This window comes from Sphaeramia orbicularis, chromosome 7 (assembly GCF_902148855.1).
Source record: "Sphaeramia orbicularis chromosome 7, fSphaOr1.1, whole genome shotgun sequence".
Lineage (NCBI taxonomy): Eukaryota > Metazoa > Chordata > Actinopteri > Kurtiformes > Apogonidae > Sphaeramia > Sphaeramia orbicularis.
Window position 1 is genome coordinate 27744843 of NC_043963.1, and position 17222 is coordinate 27762064.

At 38.2% G+C, this 17222-nt stretch overlaps 1 long non-coding RNA gene across 1 annotated transcript; it reads right to left on the reverse strand.

Moving 5' to 3' along the window:
• Nucleotides 1-2701: 2701 nt before the first annotated feature.
• On the reverse strand, nucleotides 2702-16660 carry LOC115422193 (uncharacterized). The gene is made up of 3 exons (XR_003935806.1): nucleotides 16650-16660; nucleotides 10510-10512; nucleotides 2702-2914 (listed from the first exon to the last, which is right to left on the reverse strand). It is a non-coding gene; the product is annotated as an uncharacterized LOC115422193 (long non-coding RNA).
• Between the last annotated feature and the right edge of the window lie 562 nt (nucleotides 16661-17222).

The following is a 17222-nucleotide window of genomic DNA, read 5'->3' on the forward strand; positions in this document are numbered from 1 at the left end:
AGAGCAATTTAAACAATATTCCGTCTCAGTTTATCATTTACACATGTGAATTATAATTTACAGATCACAGTGGATCAACAAATACTCAAAACATTCAATAACAGGATAAATACTGGTTAACTTGCACTTCAGACATTTCAAAATGTTCATATTTGTTTTGGGGTTTTCGCGTTTTTGTGAAATGATAGGTTGTTTTAGTGTAAATACAGTAAAATGACATGAAAATGTTTACATTTACAAAGAGAAAAATGTGGAGTTGTATTTATAGGTTATTATGATAGTACTTTACTTATCTGATGCACTGGAGATTAAATTGGTCCGTATGTGGAACTTGAACTAAAATGATTATTATTTTCAGTGTAATTTTTGCATTTTACAAATTCACCCCAGGGGCCAGACTGGACCCTTTGGCGGGCGGGATTTGGCCCCCGGGCCGCATGTTTGACAAAAAAAAAGTCTTTGTTTTTAATGTCAGGGGTCGCAAGAAAATTGTGATGTTAAAATGGGGTCACGAGCCACAAAAAGTTGGGAACCACTGTTCTAACCTGTATCCACTGGACCCCCTCCACTGCTCTATGGCCCCCCCCACAAATGCTGGGCCCCATGAATTTGTCACGTTTACCCCCCATTTATGGTGCTCCAGTGCATGGGGACGTTTGCGAATTCTGAGACTGCCGACAGTTCGGTTCAGTAATGTAGGATATAGGTGGAAGAAAACTGTCACAACCTGCCTGTCATTTTAATTGGTTGGTTGCCCCCCCCGAGGACGAAATTCATTGAGCAGAAGGAGGGATGGAAAAACCAGACAGGTGGTTGATACCCCCCCGCCCACACACACAACAAATCGCACACTGGTCACTTCTAGCTCCAAAAAACCAAATGGAGACGAAAATGGAAAATCAAGGCTTCTAAATGATTGTCCAAAAAATCAGTGGGTGCAGTTGGATTGGCTGTGTCAACTTCTTTTATGTAATCTACAGGTGGCACATGGGTGGAACTGGTAATCCACAACCCTGTCCACAAATCAAACTGTACTTGGTCAAAACACAACCTCAAGTTACTCAAGTCCATTAATCTGTCAGAGGTAACTGTGTTTGTTTGTTTTTTTTACTTCTCGACATCTAGTTTTATTTAACCTTGATTTAACCAGGAAAGCCAGTTGAGAACTTTTTCTGTTGTAGGATTGTATCTGAGGTTACTTTCCTGTAATTAACATGATAACTTTTACAAACCTTTTCATATTTCTACCTAAAATAGAAAAACAGGTGGGAAGTGTAAACGAAGGAAGCAAACAGCATTTAGCCAGTGGGAGGATTTATCTTTGTAGTCAACATCTGCTAAATCTGAGTCAGTTAACATCAGCTCACATGATCATTTATATCTAGATGTGATAAAGAGAAACAGACAGTATTATCCTGCTTCTGCTCTGGTGACCAGATGAGATATAAAAATAAAAAAAAAAAGACGCTGCCTGAAGGACAAAGCAAAACAACACTTATACTGTCGCCTTTACACTTTTGTACTTTGTTTACTTTTGGAAACAACAACCGCACAAAAATGGGCTTGATTTGGAATTATAAACAGTACAATCATTAAGTGGTAAAATATGCCTATGGTTGTACACTAATAAGATATTGTAGTCTCCAGGTTTTTGGCTTTTCCTAAAATTGCACTCCATGATACATAAACACACACACACTGATATTACCTGGGTAAGATTTGAAAGTCAAATTAATGTACAGTCTACTCTCGTTATACCGCCAACTTCCGTTCACGGCCAAATTGGCGGTATAGCGAAAATGGCGTTACAATGGGTTGCGTCCATAATGTGCATGTCTTTACTATATGATGTCTATGCTGCCTCCGTTAACCCGTTCTAATTGCGTTTCTAAATAAATCTTGATTCTGTTATGTTGTAAGGGATCATTTAAAGTGGGGAAACATTTTAAGCATTATTATACCGTGTCGGGAAATGACACCCCATCATCTTGAGGCTTTGGCTTAATCCCACGTCCTCTTCCCGACATCCTGACCTACTGAGTGTTCTGCGATAAATGAACGGTGGCTGTTCCGTAGACCTACTCGTAGCTTGTCGCGATCAGCGTCTGGCGCGTTTGTTTCAGTGCATTGTTAAAATTTATGTGTACTCGATGGCAATCACGCTGGCGGTATAACGATTGGGAAATCAATGGTATAAGTGTTGTTTGTGCATGGAACTGGGCTGGTGGATGGCGATAGGTGGAAATGGCGGTAGCTAATGGAATAATGCATTGGGGATTTTTGTGCAATGGTTTTGGTCGGCGGTGAGCGAAAATGGCGGTATAACGGCGGGCGGTTTAACAAGAGCAGACTGTATATAATATTTGTGTACTGTTGTTGGTTTATAAAATACCTGCAAAAATAAGTTTGTTTCATCATGTTACACTTGTATTAGCTTGGAAACAGAACATTTTGACCACTGACAGGCAAAGTAGTGTTAATTTGGATGATCTCATTCCAGTGGGACCTGTTAGTGGGTGCGATTATATTAGGCAGCAAGTGGACATTTAGTCAGAATTGATCTATTAGAAACCGCAAATAGGACGAGTAGGGAAATGAGTCACTTTGACATGTGAGAAATTGTGATAGTCAAACCACTAGGTCAGGGCATCTCCACCTTTTGTCATTCATTCCCAGTGTAAAGTGGCTTGAACCTACCAAAATTATCAAAAAGACAACCGGATCTCAACCAATGCAGCAGAACATTAATACCATCTGCCTAATATTGTATAGGTTCACCTGTTTTTCCACAAAACCAGCTCTGACCCATGCCCTAGACTCCACCAGACCTCTGAAGGTGTGCTGTTGTATCTGGACCAAGACATTAGCAGCAGATCCCTGAAGTCCTAGAAGTAGAGAAGTGGACCTCCGTGGACTGGATTTATTTATCAAACACCTCCCACAGATGATCAGTTGTCCTGTGATTAGGATGTCTTTCCTTCTTTAGTCCATTTTTGGTCAGTACTAACCACTGCAGACCAGGAACACCCAATAAGACCTGCAGATGTGGAGACGTTCTGACCCAGTCATTGCTGTTACAATATGAACCTGGTCAAAGTCACTCAGTTCCTTCTGTGGATCATTTAGCTGCTTCTAACATGTCAGCTTTGAGGACTAACTGTTCCTTTGCTGCCTATTTATATCAAATAAAGTAAAAGGTTTTAATCTAATGAAATAGCTGAAAAGCTTATTATTTCAAGTTTCTTAGTGATGTTGGGATATATAGACTACTTTTATAACTTAACCCTTTCATGCACAGTGGTCACTCCAGTGGACAGCTATTGTACGGCTGTTCTATTGTTTATTCATGGGTTTTGTTGTTTTAGTTCCATATCAGCCAACACAGTGGACTCTTATGCATCATCCAAAACACTGCAATTCATACATTTACTGTAACTTTGCTGCTCTTGATAAACCTGATCTGCACTAACATGTTTAGTGTAAATCAATTGCTAATTGTTATTAGACTGTAATTAACAAAAAAAACAAAAAAAAACAAAAAAAGAAATAATAATAATAATTCATATCCTCCTGAGACCCAGCAATGCATGTTGTCCTCTATAGGGGACAAAAGTTTGACAGTTTTACTCAAAAAATGCAGTACATTGCAAAGGACATTCCATTAAAAAATCAATCAATAAATAAAAATAATTTTAAAAATGTATCTGAAAAAACTGTTGCATTATGCAGTTTCCAATCAAGACAATTTTTTAATGTAAAAAAGCTAAAACTGTCAATTTCCTGGATCTCAGGAGGATATTATCTCCATGAAATGAGTAATAACTAATATTAGAGTATGATAACGTGAGAAAACAGTGGCAATTTAGCAATTAGTGGCATTAAAAATGTTTTTATTTCATAGTTTTCACACAGAATATCACTTTCTGATGATGATTTTTAAATAAATGTTTCTTTGCTTCAAAAATTAAATGCATGGTGTCCAGCTGAGTGGACATTTTTGTAACTCCATGAAAAATAGGTTCATATATATAAAAAAAAAAAAAAAAAAAATCAATTGCATTGTGTTTTTCATGCCTAAAGAGGAACAAAAACACTCAAGAAAAAAGTATTGACTAAGGTTCTCATAATTCATGCATGAAAGGGTTAAATAATATCTATATCATAATACTGGATGGTCTCAGAGTGTTTCTGTGTGTGTGTGATATTCATATCTGACAAACTGAGATGTTTTTAACTGGCCAATTTGATACCTACAGTTGAGGAATTCTCCCATCTCCACATTAAATATCTCAGCAACACTGCAAAAATTAAAATCTTACCAAGTGTATTTTTCTCATTTCTAGTCAAAATATCTCATCACACTTAAAATAAGACATAGTCACCTAAAGGGTAACTTTTCAGTGAGATATAAGAAGTTATTTTTAGACAATAGATCTTGAAAATTGCATTTCAAGAAAACTTACAAAGATAATTTTCACTTGTTCTATTGGCAGATTTTTTTTTTTTTTTTCTTTTTTTTTTTTTGCTTAATTCAAGATTTTTTTTTTTTTTTTTTTGCTTAACTCAAGTTAATGTTAAGTTAATGTTATTTTTTTCACTTAAATTTTTCCACATATTTTTTCACAAAGAAAATTTGTAGTTGTCATTATTTATGGGTTATTGTGTTGTTATTTTTACTGTAGATCCCATTGGTCTGTATGTGGAACCTGAACCAAAATGATTTTGACAACATTGACTGCTCAGGTTAATTTTTGCACTTTCATCCCGCGGGCCGGAATGGAACCTTGGGCGGGCCAGATTTGGCCCCCGGGCCGCATGTTTGACACCTGTGGTATAGACTAACATCTTTTCCTAGAAGTCCGCTCTCTCCAGCATAAAAACTACCACATCTACAACCCGTGGTTCCCCACAGGTCACATACTAGTAATAATATAACACTATAAAAAGTGTTAAACGGAATCAGAAAACAATTCGTCCAGAAATAACCTCAGAGTCAGCATAATGATAATAATAAAACATCTTATTCTTGTAGATCAGTGGAGAGCTTTTAATGCTCCAAAATAAAACCATAAAGGAACTGAACTTTTAATGTGAGATAGGAAAAGAATTGACATGCAAAACGACAGAAAACAAAACGGCTTTCTATGCAAATAATTTATTTCCATACTGTGGCAGCTAACAAACGGCACTAAATTCACATACAATGGACAATATGTTGCTGGAATAAATGGATTGAGGACCAGCGTTTGGCAGACGAAAACAGGCAACAGATGAATAAAACAAATAATAGCAACGACTGTCACCTGAGAGCAGCCGATAAAAGTGGTAAACAGGGAAAGGGATGTTTGATATTGACAAAATATTTTCTTTTCCTCTGGTGATGATTTTTTTTTTTTTTTTTACAGCCCTACAATCTGGACGAACATGTGGCGAAACAAAGCTTAACACTCAGTTAATGGTTAAAACACTAATGACAATAATTTTTTATGACCATATGCCGTCTGGTCAACTCACATTTGCGGAGAAGAGCAGCACATACAATACATACAAAATGCAAATACATATTTTTATTTAACTGAAAGCTTACATCACAGGTGTCAAACATGCGGCCTGGGGGCCAAATCTGGCCCGGCAAAGGGTCCGATCCGGCCCTTGGGATGAATTTGTGAAATGTAAAAATTACACTGAAGATATTAACAATCAAGGATGTTCAATCTAAAGTGGGTCAGACCAGTGAAATACTATCATAATAACCTATAAATAATGAAAAGAAGCTAATTGTTCTTTATTTTAATGTCAAAAAAGCAAAATTACACAAAAATGTTTACATTTACAGACTAGCCTTTCCCAAAAATATGAACAACCTGAACTGTCTTAAGAGAAGTAGGTAGTATTTTAACAATATTCTGCCTGTTATTAAATGTTTTGTGTATTTGTAGATTCACTGTGATGTGTAAGTTGTGATGCACATGTATAAATGATAAACTGAGGTGTAATATTGTTAGAATTAATTATTTTGCTTAAGAATTTTCAGGTTGTTCATGTTATGTTCAAGTACGGTTCGTAAATGTAAACATTTTCATTACAGAATTTTACTTTTTTTCCCTCAAAAACATAGAGAAAACTTTGGAGTTGATTTTATTTATAAGTTCTTATCCTATTATTGATACTATTTTTCTGGTCCAGCCCACTTTATATCTATTAGGCTGTATGTGGCCCTGAACTAAAATGAGTTTGAGACCCCTTGCTTGCATTAAGGTTTAATTATTTAATAAAGGAGTGTAAATATATGTATTAGATTTTATTTGATGGGGAACGTGGCTGAAACGCAACAAACACCGTAGTTTTAACATGGTTGGTGGGTGTTAAAGGGTTAATTTTGCAGAGCCAGACCTTGTTTCCACATTTCCAGGATACGAGACAATATCTTAATAGAAAACCATTACTCAGAAAAGTTTGTCTTTCAGAGTTGTAGGTCAGTTTAATATCTTTTAAGAAATTCCAGATAGAAATCACATTGCGCAGCTTTTCTGATGACGTGTCTATGAACTTCTGCAGTATTAAAAATGCTTTGTTGGCAAAGCAAACTCTAACAAAACATTTATATTACGGAAGCACAGTTCTTGTTAGTCATTCATGCCTGCATTGAGCTGCCGTCACTTTTCAGCAAACAGAAATGCTGATAAAAGCAGAGAGAGAGAAAATACAGCGGGTTTCTGTAAGCACTCAGGAGAGGGACTTACACAATACACATGCAAAATCCAAACTGCACTGACTGCTGACTAATGAAAAACAAATGAATTCATTGAGATAAATTGTTCATTAGTGTTTGCCATGGTAGTTTGTTGGGGATTTGAAAAGTTCAGTGCAATTTGTGTTTACAGAATTAATGGTTTCATCAGTCCAATTCTACCAGGAGGCGTCATTATTCCTCTGCTGTAAGGTAACGCTGACAGATACAGTCTATCATCAGTCCACCGCGATACCATCCTCGTCTGTTACCGCAGTGAGATTTAAGAGGCCGAGACATGTTTATTTGTTAGCACCCTTCGACGGCAAAACTTTAAAGTGTTTTACATAAACATTAAAATGCAGTAAGAAAAGATAAGAGAGACACAAGTCAAATAAATAGGCAAAATGGGATTGGAAAGGAGTTAGATAAAGTTGAAGATGTGAGTTAACGTAACGTAGTGCGCTCATGGTGTAAAACAGGATCTGAAAGGTGGGGTACGAGATCTTAGAAAAACGGTTCGAGCAAGCTACATTTTGAAAATACTCAATTCAAAAGTCCAAACCCCTTTCTTCAGACATCCCTCCAAAGCCACACCTCCAGAGTACTGGCACGCGTAATGCTTGTTCCCAAGGTTCACGACAAGGTTATAATAGTTTTGGATTTTTCATTATAGTTTAGTTTTCAGTTTTGACTTTTTTTTCTCTAATTCAGTTAGTTTTAATTAGTTTTTAGAGCAGCTTTGCTAGTTTTTATTAGTTTTTGTTATTTTCTAAATGCTTAGTTTGAGTTTAGTTTTAGTTTTTTTGTATCTTTTATTTTCTTCTCTGTTGTATTCAAATAAATCCCAGACAGGACTCTGCTGCTTTCTCCCAACTTTAGTCTCTATGTTTCCAGGTAGAGTGGGGACCAGAAGATGACTCTAAACCACAAGTGACGAGAAGTGATGGACCGTTAATTATCATGTGGTGCCAGCAGCTAAAATTGCTTGAGGGAAATAAATCGATTTCATATCAGTCCGACATTGACAAAGACGAGAACGAAGGGAATTTTATCCATAATTTTTATCTGTTTTAGTTAGTTTTGTAAGCACACAGTACAGTTTCAGTTAGTTATCGGTTTTTTTTCTTTTAATTATAGTTTTTATTTACTTCAGTTAACAAAAATGTTTTTGCAATTCTAATTTTCGTCATTTCATTAGTTTTCGTTAACGATGATAACCTTGGTTCACGAGCGCTACACAGTAACAATTCACTGGCTCCGACTCCGACCCTGGCTGAGGGTCCAGCTCCGGCCCTGATCCATACATACCTCAGTCTCCTCCAACACCTCCGCTCTTACAGAACAGCCCCAGTTCACACCTATCTGTCTAATGTTACATTTCCTAGTGATTTATGTTCGTGACAAAACAGTTTGCCGGTGAACTTTCCATCCTAATAGAACTAATATAGCCAAGCTCCGGCTCTGGCTTCGTTTCCTGTACCAGTGCTCCAAGTCTCTGAGAACGCACCATTCATGCACAAAGAGGGGTACGCGCAGAGGGGGGAGGGACAAATGGCAGTTGAGTTTGATAGACATATCACCGTTCAATCATTTCGAGTGGGCGCTCAAAATGATTGGATGGTGTTTTTTCAGTCCTGTCCGTTCCACAGATGACAAAATTTTTTTATTTTTGTATTAGAGCATTTAATTAATTGGTTGTAATTGGGGTGTGAAGCAATATAGTAAAAAAAATGCTCCAGGAAAACATCTCGTACCCCACCTTTAAAGTGTAGTCTCAATTATAAAAAGAAATAAAAACAAATGAGAGGTGGTGAGTTTGTGACGCACAAGAATCAAGCCAGTGTCTCAGAAATTACATTCCTGCAGAACTAAATTGGAAATCCAATTATATTTTGTCAGAAATGTAATGCCATCTGTGTTATGTTTGGCTACAAATGTAATCAGCGGCTTGATTTTATTGCGAGGAAATGTAATTTCTCTTTTAAAGATTAGAAACTCTCTTTGCTTTTCCTCAACAGGCAGAAAGCAGTGGTTGGTTTAGGCCGATGGCAGAGACACAAACTCCAATATTTTGTCAACAGAGACTGGAGTTTTCATTCCAGCCCCTGATGTTTTTAAGTTTACAGAATAAACCTCAAATATATTTTATTTTTTATATATTATTTATACTTCTATGGCACCTACAGAGGATTACACCTTCAATTTTGTTGTACCAGCACAATGACAATAAAGACATTCTATTCTATTCTGTTCTGTTCTGTTCTGTTCTGTTCTATTCTATTCTATTCTATTCTATTCTATTCTATTCTGTTCTGTTCTGTTCTGTTCTACATCCTGCAACACCTTGACTCCCCTGGGACATACACAAGGATCCTGTTCGTGGACTTCAGCTCAGCATTCAACACCATCAGCCCAGACATCCTCCACCACACACTCACCCAGCTCACCATCCCAGCCTCCACCTGCCAGTGGATTACAAACTTCCTAACAGATAGGAGACAGCAGGTGAGGCTAGGAAAATTCACATCCAACACAGGCGCCCCCCAGGGATGTGTGCTCTCCCCACTGCTCTTCTCCCTCTACACCAACAACTACATCTCAGCAGATCCATCTGTCAAACTCCTGAAGTTTGCAGACGACACAATGGTCATCGGCCTCATCCGGAACGGTGATGAGTCTTCGTACAGACAGGAGGTGGAACAGCTGGTCTTCTGGTGTGGTCAGAACAACCTGGAGCTGAACACGCTCAAAACAGTGGAGATGACAGTGGACTTCAGGAGTAGCCCCCCTAAACTGGCCCCCATCACAATCCACAATAACACGACGACTACTGTGGAAATATTCAGGTTCCTGGGATCCACCATCTCCCAGGATCTGAAGTGGACATAGTCACTATCACCAAGAAAGTCCAGCAGAGGATGTACTTCCTGTGCCAACTCAGGAAGTTCAACTTGCCCTAGGAGTTGCTGATCCAGTTCTACACCGCAGTAATCCAGTCTGTCCTCTGCACGTCCATCACCGTCTGGTTTGGATCAGCCACCAAACAGGACAAGAACAGACTGAAACGAACAATCAGGACTGCGGGGAAGATCATTGGTGCTGATCTGCCCACCATCCAGGACTTATACTCATCCAGAGTCAGGAAACAGGCAGGAAACATCACTGCAGACCCCTCACACTCCGGTCACAACCTGTTTGAACTTCTTCCCTCCGGCAGGCGATACAGAACACTGTATGCCAAAACAGCCAGACACAAGAACAGTTCATTTCCCCCAGGCCGTCACTCTGATGAACACTTCATGACCCATCCAGTGTCAACACCCCCTGACCCCAATTCACCAACTCACAAACTCTGGTTTCAGCTTCTTCCTTTTTCAGTTACAAAATGTGTTAATTTTATGTTTGTTTGTTTTTTAATATGTATGTGTTTTGTTTGTTGTTGTTTTGTTTTTTTTAATATGTATATGTTTTGTATTTTGTATTTAACTGAAATAAACATTCATTCATTCATTCATTCATTATATGTTTGCACTCTGTATAAAACTGTCTAATTTGCACTACGTTAAAAAAAAAACAAAAAAAAAAACTCTACTTGCACTACAATAATATATATGTATACATACATAAACATATGTTTTTACAGACTGTATTCCTGTACATATCCACTCACTGTATAAATACTTCAATTCGCACTTTCTGTACATACTACAATGTAAAACCCACTGTAAATGGTATATACATATACATATATATTTTTAATAGATCCACTCACCCACTCACTGTATAAAAACTCCAATTTGCACTCTGTACATAGTACATTGTAAATCCACTGTAAATATCAACCAGTCTCCAGTGGACTGTTTGTCTATATTGTGTCTAGGTCCACATGTTGTCTGGGTTCATGACGAAACTGCATGTCAAGAGCGATGTGAAAACCAAAGCCAAATTCCTTGTATGTGTTCACATACTTGGCCAATAAAGCTTCTATTCTATTCTATTCTATTCTATTCTATTCTATTCTATTCTATTCTATTCTATTCTATTCTATTCTATTCTATTCTTTTCTATTCTGTTCTGTTCTGTTCTATTCTATAGGGATATTAGAGAAAGACTGTGAATTGGTTAAATATTAATAAATATGTTATTTGACTCTCTTTGTATTAAACCAAGCACTTTCACTGATTTAATGTAACCATGTTTATTAATGCTGTTGTCAATGCCACCCAATATTTAAATGAGTAAGTGAAGCTGACATATATTTTGGCAAAGTTAAACATGTTGTCTTTGAATTTTTAGTCATTTTTATTCAGGATCAACATTTGTGAGGCTTTACGACGATGTTAATGATTAACATTAGGGGTGTGACAAGATATCGTACCATGATGAAAACTGATGTGATGTGTTTAATACTCTTGATCGGATTGACTTTTATTGCGACTTGTTAAGATTTTGTAGCATGACAAAAAATTTTTAGGCTTTTTAAATTTATTTATTTATTTATTTATTTTTAACTAATTCTGATTTTGTAATTTTGTTAATATGTATGCTTGCTTGATTTGTCGCTTTTTACCACAACACTGATTTTTAATTACTCTTCCTTGGCTCGAAAAAAAACAATTATTACCTCTGATTTATCTTAACTGTGAGACTCTGTAACATCCAGTGTTGTGTTCAGTGCGTTCATATTCAGTTAGTTATTTACAATTATTGTGTAAATCTGAGTAGTTCAAAGCAAGATGAAAACCAGAAGCTTGACAGGCAGAATACTTGACCCGCAACCCATTTGTTTAGAATATTAAAATAGTTTCCTTTACACATGTGCCCTAGTGTTATATCTGTATAAGAGGCGGAGCTAACACACATCTTACATCTCTTGTTGGAAAATTGCAGCAGGTCACACTGTCTTTATAAACAGCGGGATAGATAACATAGGGAAGTGGAACGGTGCAATTGTGTGTAACATCACAAGAGCCCCCCCATCGCACCTACTCAACTTCCAAGTGTGTGTCAAGCCGAGAAACCGACAGCTTGACAACACCGCTTTCATCTAATACCCCAAACCTCTCACAATCAACTACCGAGAAAAAAAAAAAAAAAAACTGAACTAAAGAACAACTGAAAACGTGAAGCCAACCTCTTAGATTAGACTGTCTCTGTAGGTGCCCTGCCAGTTAAACATAGCCCAGCAGCCTCTCACATCCCCATTTAGACACAACTTTGTCACTTGGGAGGAGGTCGTCGCCGGTGACAGTGACGAGGAGGCCCAGACGGCAGACACGCTGTCAGTGTTCGTTAAGGTCAGCTCATTACAGAATGAAATAAATAAACTCGTAATGGGAAGTGTAAGGAAGAAGACAGTGGAGGAAGACATTTCTGTCACATCCCGAAGCTGGTGAGAGGGATGGATTGTAGCGATTGAGCTGTGAACCTGCGCGACACAGCTGCGTTTTCTGCAGCTAATGATTCTTTACAGAAAACGGATCAGAGCCGAAGCACTTGTCATGTGTCACAGAGCCATGCAGCTGCTCCCCACATGTAGCAGCTCGCTCTGAGGCTGCCACTGATCAGAAAGAGACGCTGCACAAGACGGGAGCGGTTGTACAGATTTGGTGGCGGTGGCGAGGGGGGCGGGGCACGGCTCGGGTTAAAGATACTGATGTCGATTGATCACAGAAACATGACCAACTGGAGATGACAAGTCAGACACGTGAGAACAGGAATACGCCGCAGACAGACACATCTTTAAAAAATTTGACGTAAAGCTGTAAGCTGTCAGTCACTAAAAGCTCACAGATCGTGCTCTCTTTTTTCTTTTTTTTTTTTTTTTTTTTTGATGAACATGAACATCACTGCACCAAAACTTTATTCTCCTCCCACTACTTGAGGAAAGAAAAGTTTTATTATGGTGCTTTTTTGGTACAGAGGGCATGCAAACTCAATATTGCTGCCAAAAATCTCTAAACAATCAAATGAGTGTTTGCTTGTTCTACTCCATCAGCGTTGGAAACATCTGTTAGATTTGCCCCTGTGGTCACTGGCAAAACATCAAATAGGAAGTGAATAAAACAGATAGAAAAAAAAATGTATGCGGGAAAGAAAATAACAGGTTCAGAATGTAGCAGAACAACATAAACAACACTTACTGGCAGAATATTGACGAGTTAGAACTTGACAACTGATAATGACTGACTGTTACTTTGTAAAGTCTGAGAAATTGTATGAGTTTGAAATACACAATACAACATCTCGCTTATTTGTTATTGATGACACCCTTGAAAACAAAAAGAAAATCAATATTTCAGTTCAGCAAATGTCCCAAACAGAGTTATTTATGTCTTGCTGTTCTGGACCTAGTGAATATACAACTTCTCCATTTATCATTTTGCAGCTCGGTATGATAATTCTTCATTTTCTAGTTGAAGGGTTAAACTGAACGGAGGTAAGGCACATTTTATTCCATCTATTTGTTCATTCCCAGCTTGCCAGCCATCCTTCGACATTTTCAAAGTCATGATGGAGAGATTTAGCACTCAATATGAAAAGTCACTTTACTCTGGCATCTGCGTTGCCGTATTCAGAATAAGCAATCCCTCTTGCACTTTTTTTTTCACTCAGTGTAGAATAAAACATTTTACTTCTATTAAAGGTTAAAGGGAGAAGGGGAGGAATAGAAGCTCTGCTGCTGCTGCTGCTTCGGCAAACTCACAAACACACAAACACACACACAAACACACATAAAAAAGTGCAAATTTTAAGCTGTCAGTACTAAAGCAATTAAAAGCAAGAGGCTGGACTGTTCATGCTTTGCTGATGGATAGTTTGGGTATAATGAATGCCAAATCCTACATATGTCAGCAGCACTGAATATCTGGGCAACAGTCAAACTGACATCTGTCTCAATATTTACCCCCGACCATAGGGCGCATGTTTGTAATACTCCATTTTGGCAACAGTGGAAGCTACTGACTGTAAAACTCTGCTGTTGTTCCAATAACGTATTAATGAAGCATTTTGCCTCCTTATAATTTCATGCACTGCATTAATAACAAAGCTGGGCTGTAGTTTTTAGAGTAAATCTTACTTAAATTACAAATATTATGTGTAAATGACAGAGGTCAGTGTGTTGTAAAGGAGCTGAATGTAATATTTCTATGCACTTCATAATATTAACCCATAACGACCCAGTGCTACTTTTATGTCACTTCCCAAATAATTTTTTTCTTTCTATTTAACCCCTCTTAAGTGATTTTTCACTGTTTGTTATCAGATTATCCTGTGTTTTGCTTTTTTTTTTCAATGAAAATCAGGAAATTTTCCTGTATTTAATTAGCTGATACTGTGGATAGTATTAAAAGCTCAGATTAAAGTTGAGGGTTATCATATCAGAAACAGAGAAAACTGAAGAAAAAGTGACTTTTTCAGCAAAGATATTCAATAATTGCCTCACACACCTTGCTCCCAGTGCCACTCACACTGGTGTATGAATGCGTATGAATGTTTGGTGGTGGTCGGAGGGGCTGTAGGTGTTAAGTGGCAGCCACACTTCTGTCAGTCTGCCCCAGGGCAGCTGTGGATACAGGTGTAGTTCACCACCACCACAGGGGGAATGTGAGAGCAAATAAATAATGGGTCAATAATGTAAAGCACTTTGAGTGCCCAAAAAAGCGCTATAGAAATCTAATCCATGATTATTATTAACAACTGAATGTAAAAACAAGTATCTATAACAACTGTCATTGATCAAACTCCATGGGTTTTACTGGTGAATCAATGCTGTAGAAGACAGTTTTTCCATATTCACTGTGGAGCTTCTGAACGTCCAAATGGGTCATATCTGATGACCATGAAAAGACGACAAACTGCATTTTATACCCATTAATTACATGGATTCCTAGGTTTAGTGGATCATAAGGGTGGGCGATACTGGGAATTTTGGTATCGATCCAATACCAAGTAAATTCAGGGCTGGTATTGCTGATAACGATACTTTTTACTTGAAATGTCATGATCATTGAATAATTTTGTGATTTTGCCTTTAATTAGATAATTATGAATATGATAAGTCACAGGACAAAGATTTTAGGCAAATAAACATGTTTTTGCACACATCACATGTGGCAGTTTCCCTGTCAGCTGCAGTGAATAAGCTCCACACAGTGCTTCTGTTTCTCTCCGCCATCACAGGCTGCTTTCAGTCAGTGCTCTGACTCTCCACTCTCTGACAGAGAGGTGTGCTGTTAGTACAGAAAGATAGACAGACTTGGAGAGAAGCTGAGCCAGCATGAAATCTGTAAAGAAATTAAAACAATTTGCTGGACATATAGAAGAGTAACTGCAACAAAAGTATCAGTCTTATCAAGCGAGTATCAATCTGATACTTATACTCACCTTGGTATTGATACTAACAATATTTTGATCGATACCACCAGCCCAAGGGATCAAAATTTAATAAACATTTTATATCCGTAAATGGTTTTGGGGGCCAGTTGCTGTTTGGGTCTTTATGGGTTAAAATAACATAAAGTTATTATGAGATTGTTTAGAATAAAGTTTTTTGAGCTATGGTTCAGACTAAACTCTGACAGCTCTGACCTTTAGTTTGGCTGAACACAAACTAGACAGAAACCAGAGGTGATTTGTGGTTTTACTGTGGCTATTTTCTGTCTAAAGCTAGCTAAGTGAACAGATATATAATGTAAACTATCAGCAGATGAAGCGCGTGAAGATAAGACAGTGTTATTTTGAGACGCTGTGAAAATAACCGGCTATGAGGTTTTTGTTTGAAGAAGAAAACCTGATGATACCATAATACAGATGTGTGTAAACAATAAACTTTATACTTGATTCAGTGAGTGATATAGTCTGTGGATACATATGCCGTGTTTCCACTATGTGGAACCAGCTCGACTTGGCTCGACTCGGTATTCCTGGAGACTGTTTCCATTACAGGATACTACTGACTTTACAGTACCTGGATGTCATAGCAATGTGGCGCATTATTTCCGTGTCGTCTGCTCAGAGAGTTGCTGATAAACTCGCTCGTTGCGTGTTGTCTCGTCTGGACTTTTACGTCGGCCACCAAAGACTGAATCTCCTCGACTGACCATGGTGTAGTTTCGGGCTGTTATCATGTGGATTAATGTACCGCTATATTTACTGTCCACTTCCACATCTGTTTTTTGTAAAACGGCGGGTCACAGAGAAAACTGTCTGACCAATCAGTGGTCTGCAGTGTTTAAACGTCACGTTTTAGTGTCTGGTCCCCAGTCCTGGAACCTCGGCAGAGATGATACTAAAAAACTAGTACCAGGTACCAGATTCCAGGTCCTTTCTCGTAATTGAAACGCAAAAAGGCCGAGCCGAGTCGAGCCGATACCACGCAGTGGAAACGCAGCAATAGTGTTGATTCCTTGGTGGCTTTAGTAGTCGTCGTAGTCGCTGCTCTGGTACATGACTTCCCCCTTGCAGTTCAGAGTGTGGAATATCAATACTACAAAAAACCTTTATAATCAAGAAAGTCAAGTCATATGAACTTCTGATGATCTATCCCGCATGAAAAATTGAGCCGTCAATTACAAACCTCCCAAGTGAACGGCAATATCGAGTGGTGTTTTGATACGGCATTTTTTACTCCTTTGTCTCTTATTTCGATCGTAGGCTGCTTTAAGCCATGTGACATAAGTCCCCAACCTCTGCTCACTTAAATATAGACTCATGGAGGAATTAAAAGGAATGAATGACAATTAATCTATTTTTTTAAAATTATCTGATGTGCATCTTTCCTACAGCAAGGCACAGGCAATGACCTCGTAGTGTTTCTGTGTCTATCAGTTCCTCCTCTATTTTCCCTCCAGAGGGACGTCTGTCGATGTCTCCTTCCACCAAAGCCCCATGACGAGAGGAAAGGAGAGGGAACAGTGATCAATTTCAGATATGGCCTGAAGCACAGGGTTTACTAACAAAAGAGATTTCATGCACTGTTAAAGCTATTGAGTGGCCAGTGGATTAGCTCACACTTCACATTAACCCTGAAACTCTACGACAAAGGCCCATTTAACAAATGCCCTGCAACCTACGTCATGTGGGCCCACTTAGGCTCCGATAGCATCAGCGGTAATTGAGACGCTTTAGAGGCGACAAACGGTGACATTTAGGAGACGCAGATGTGTAATGCGGGGTAATCCAAACACATGTGCTGTTCCTGTAGGTGAATATCACACACATATGGAGGAGGTTACTGTCAGGACATTTATTGATTAACCCTTTCATCCTGTCATGCATAGTGTTCTCTACAGTGGACATCTATTCTACAGCTGTTCTACTGTTTATTCATGGGTTTTGTTGTTTCAGTTCCATATCAGCCAACACAGTGGACTCTTATGCATCATCCCAAACATTGCAATTCATACAATTACTGTAACTTTGCTGCTCTTGATAAACTTGATCTGCAGTAACATGGTTTAGTGTAAATTAATTGCTAATTGTTGTT